The 4,787-nt window shown below is 43.6% G+C and overlaps 1 non-coding gene across 1 annotated transcript; it reads left to right on the forward strand.

The window, feature by feature from the left end:
- The first annotated feature begins 4,142 nt into the window (after positions 1-4,142).
- Positions 4,143-4,214, forward strand: TRNAW-CCA (transfer RNA tryptophan (anticodon CCA)). Its single transcript has one exon. It is a non-coding gene; the product is annotated as a tRNA-Trp (tRNA).
- Positions 4,215-4,787: the final 573 nt, after the last annotated feature.

Consider the following 4,787-nt stretch of genomic DNA (forward strand, 5'->3'; position numbering starts at 1 on the left):
CAGATAGACTCAATAACACAGAAACCCAAAAATAGGAGGGATTAATGATTCAGGATTACTCAAATGGGGCTTTCTGGAGTTTGGTAAGTATTTCTTTGGAGGCTGTTCTATGTACCCCAGTCACCAGGCCAGACCCTAAGCCCCTGATTCTCACTCCATGAGAGATGATCAATGTTTCTCTTTCATAGGCAAGAAAACCAAGGTTCCCAGACATGTCATGACTCACCCAAGGTCAGACAGTTTGTAACTTTCAAGTCAGGAGTTGACCAAATCTTTTATCCTCAAGTCCATGGCTTTTTCTACAAGACACTGAAGAATGAATAGGGTTGGATAGGTACAGGGAAAAAAGGAGAGGATTGTATGTGTTGGAAACAGGATTAATATTTTATTATTACATTTAGCTAATTGGCTCTTTGAGAGCCAGCCCATATCCCCGGATGAGATGCTGCAGTCAGTCCTCCAGCACTGAAAATATCTAGGTCAGTGAGAAGAGGATCACAAGGTCTCCTTGTGCTTATTTTTAACTTAAAAATATAACCTTTAAAGAAAAGAACAGGATAAAAAAATGAATAAAAAATAATAAGAAATGTTACAAGCTCAAGTCAAAAGGGAACTATTCAACAGGTTATTGAATAGTTATTCAATAGGTTATTGACGCTGACTTGCAGGGAGGGGTCCATGTGGGTCACAGTGGTCCCTGGCTCCGTGAGAACTGAGAAGGGTGCCCTGGAATCTACATCAGAAAGTGGACTTGAGACTGGAGCAGAAACTAACAGCAGGAGGCATCCAGGTGTGGGTGTCACTTCCCCATGCCTGCTCTCCCTTCAAAAAGACACGACCCTTGACCTTTCTTCAGAGAAGAAAGGGAGAGAGAAACTCAGTGGACCTGGTTCCCAGATTCTACCACTGGCTTTTGCAGTTTCAGAACAAAAGGAAAAGGAGGGGAATGTTTTAAGCTATCACCTTATGTTACAAAAGTGGCTCCAATTGATATGTGAATGCTGGTCTTATGAGAAAGACATTCTGAATGCTGCTTTGTGTTTTTTGAGACAAATCAGCAAAAATATAACATCCTTTGCACAGCTGTCCCTTCAACTCAAAGAAACCAGGAATGAGGAAGCTCTAAGTGCCACAGACTCTGTTTCCCAGGACCTCAGAATGAGAGATTTCTGCAAAGCATCCCACCGTGTCATGTGTCAAAAGGAGCACCTAAGGACAGTTTCCCTCAGGTCTGTGATACCATGATCACTTTCCACCCCTGGGTCCCATGCAGGGGAAAGAGTATCAGAGGCAGGTTCTGAGTCTAAGGAATTTACTCCCAGGCTGGGTCTCTAACCCCCTAAATGCTGAACATCACTGAAAGATAACACTACCACATACAATACAACAAGTGCATGCTTGCTCAGTCATGTCCAGCTCTTTGCAATCCCTTGGACTGTAGCCCACCAGGCTCCTCTGTCCATGGGATTTTCCAGGCAAGAATACCAGAGTGGGTTGCCATGCCCTCCTCTAGGGGATCTTCCCAACGTAGGGATCGAATCCACAACTCTTGTGCTTCTGGCATTGGCAGGTGGATTCTTTACCCTGAGCCACCTGGCAACAAGGCAACTGTGCAAATCCTTGGCTACCTGAGAGCTGAATTGTGTGCCATGGGAGGTACCAGAGGGCAAGGTCAATATAAGCTGGTTTCACTGAGCAAACAAGACTTCAGCTGAGGTCAGAATGGGCACAGCTTTCACTGAAGGGAATGACAGTCTCTTGGAGTGAAAAGATGTGTTTCTTCGGGCACTGTGTGTGCACCACAGACGCAACAGTGAGCAAAGTGCATCCTGGCCCCTGCTTTCACACAGCTGCAGTCTCCAGCAATTGCTTTCCTTAGAGTCCAGGGTACTGGATAGTGACAAGAGTTGACATTGATTTAGGGACTATGATACTCCAGGCACCATGCTAAGTGCTCCACTAATATAATCTCACTTGCTCCTCACTGCAACTTAGAGATAAGTGGAGTTTCTATTATCACCGTTTTATGAATTGGCGACTAAGGCACACTCAGATAATTCGTGGTGAAGCCAAAACTCAAATCTAGGGCTGCCTGACTCATGGGCCATTCCCTTCCCACTATACCTCATGGGAAATGAGGTCAGGGGATGGTGGATGGTGGAGCACTTGGAAGCCTGGTGAAGCAGTCCAGATTTGCCATGAAGGAGGTAAGTTATTTGTTATCAGTGTATCTTCCTGCTGTTGTCTTACCTGCTCTAAGTCAGATTCCCAAGGGACACACCCAAAATTCAGATGACCCTTCAGACATGCTCTCTCCCTCCAGATGTCCATCAGCTTTCCGGCCATAGTGAACTGCAATGACCATCTTTAAAGGAAATTTGAGTCCTAATTTTTCTCTCTCCATTAAATCCTAAACCTACAGGAAACCATGAGAAACCAGTCCCTGTGGTTTTTCTCATCTGGCCCCTATATTGGCCTTTTGTAGTTTTCCCAAGATTCAGAAGAACCCTCAAAGCTATCCAGAGACTGGCTTTTTAGGTGACATTTTATCACTCAAAACATATAAAGGAGAAGAGATGCTTGCAAATTTCTTCTTAGCGTTTACTTTCACATCTTCCCAGGGAGGAAAGGGGGATGAGAGAAGATATATCTGCATTCTCTCCACCTCCCGAGAGGATGCGGGATTGTTCCCAGCCCTCAGTCCTTTCCTTTGCTCTGAACTGAGAAATACTGCTATCCAAGGAGGCCAACCAGGATCAGGCAAGGCAAGATGAAGGTCAACCCATCCAGTGGACAGAAAACTAGAAACGCTACAATAAAAGCAGAAGTTCTTAACTTCGTATAGATAACATCTGCTTATCAATTATAAACCACTTCCAGGGACCTCCCTAGTGGTCCAGTGGTTAAGAATCCACCTTGCGATGCAGGAGATGCAGGTTTGATCCCGGGTCAAGGAACTAAGATCCCACATGCTGCAGAGCAACTGAGCCCACGCACGCACCACAACTATTGAGCCTGCACACACTAGAACCAAGTTGCCCCAGAACCGTCATGCCACAGCTAGAGAGCCCACATGTCCAAACTAGAGAGTCCGTGGACCACAAAGAAGATTCTGCATACTGTGGCTAAGACCTGAAACAGTCAAACAGATAAATATTTTAAGATAAATAAACAAACACTTCCAAAAAAAGGCCTTCATTTGAATCTCTCACAATAGTTAGGCAGGTTTTAGTGCTGATATTACCTTTTTTCCCCCACTTGAGGAAACTGGGATACGTTATAAAGAAGTAAGTCCCTAAGATCAAGGAGGTAAAACTTGCAGCCATGCCCTCTGAACTTAGTCTGTGCTCTGTCCTTTCTAGCATATTCACTCAGGAACCCTGATTTGGACAAAATGCCAGATAGGGACAGGAAAGCTTAATGGTCAGTCTCCATGTTGTCATCCTCCAAGATTAGAAAGATTTACCCAATGGTTTTAATTTCACTTTATAATCTCCTATGACTCTACCCTCCAATAATATGTCTTTCTCTTATACTAGTTGGTTTGGTCCTGGCCAACCTTTAGAGTATGAAGTTCCATATACTCGCTATTTCTGTGGAAGGAAGTGCTATTTTTACTTCGCCCTAAAATTATTTCTTTAAAATGATAAAGTTGCCCCTAGTTCTTGTGCTCTGGGATTTCATAAGTCCATATTTTTATCCTATGATTTTCATTATTTTATAAACTTCAATTATATGACCCTCTCAGCCTGGGTCTTCCCAGGATGAAAAGCCCTAATTCTTTTATCATCCCTCACAAAGGACTCCCTTGACCCCCTGGATCAGTTTAGGTGTCCTCTGGATCCTGTCTGGCTCTGTATGTCTTTGAGGTATATCAGATCATCGGGCCCTCATCACTTTGTCCATTGTTCTGTACAAAAGAGCACAATGGCTTCAGATAAAATCAAATGTTGAAATATTTGAGAGATACTCTTTAAAAATTAAGCAATTCGTCCAACTGTATAGCATGGGGAACTATATTCAATACCCTGTGATAAATCATAATGGAAAAGAATATGAAAAAGAATGTGTGTGTATGTATATGTGTATGTATATATATATGTATATATATATATATATATATATATATATATATGTGGGCTTCCCTGGTGGCTCAGAGGTTAAAGCATCTGCCTCCAATGCAGGAGACCTAGGTTCGATCCCTGGGTCGGGAAGATCCCCTGGAGAAGGAAATGGCAACCCACTCCAGTATTCTTGCCTGGAGAATCCCATGGACAGAGGAGCCTGGTAGGCTACAGTCCACGGGGTCGCAAAGAGTCGGACACGACTGAGAGACTTCACCTTCACCTTCATGTATATATGTATGTATGTATGTATGTATAACTGAGTCACTTTGCTGTACAGTAGTAATTAACACATAATTCAAAAATACCTCAATAAAAAATTTTTTAAAATCAAGCAATTCTTTTGCTTCAAGTCAGCCCAAGATGTGTGCTAAGTCACTTCAGTCATGTCCGACTCTGTGCAACCCTATGGACTGCAGCCTGCCAGGCTTCTCTATACATGGGATTTTCCAGGCAAGAATACTGGAGTGGGTTGCCATGCCCTCCTCCAGGGGTTCTTCCAGACCCAGGGATCGAACCCAAGTCTCTTACTTCTTCTGCATTGGCAGGCAGGTTCTTTACCACTAGTGCCACCTGGGAAGCCCCAGCCCAGTACAGGCTGAAAAAATATAAATTTTGCTTCAAGGCTGAAATGAATTTGAACACATTGCTATTAGGCAACCT

This window comes from Capricornis sumatraensis, chromosome 14 (assembly GCF_032405125.1).
Source record: "Capricornis sumatraensis isolate serow.1 chromosome 14, serow.2, whole genome shotgun sequence".
NCBI classification, from domain to species: Eukaryota; Metazoa; Chordata; class Mammalia; order Artiodactyla; family Bovidae; genus Capricornis; species Capricornis sumatraensis.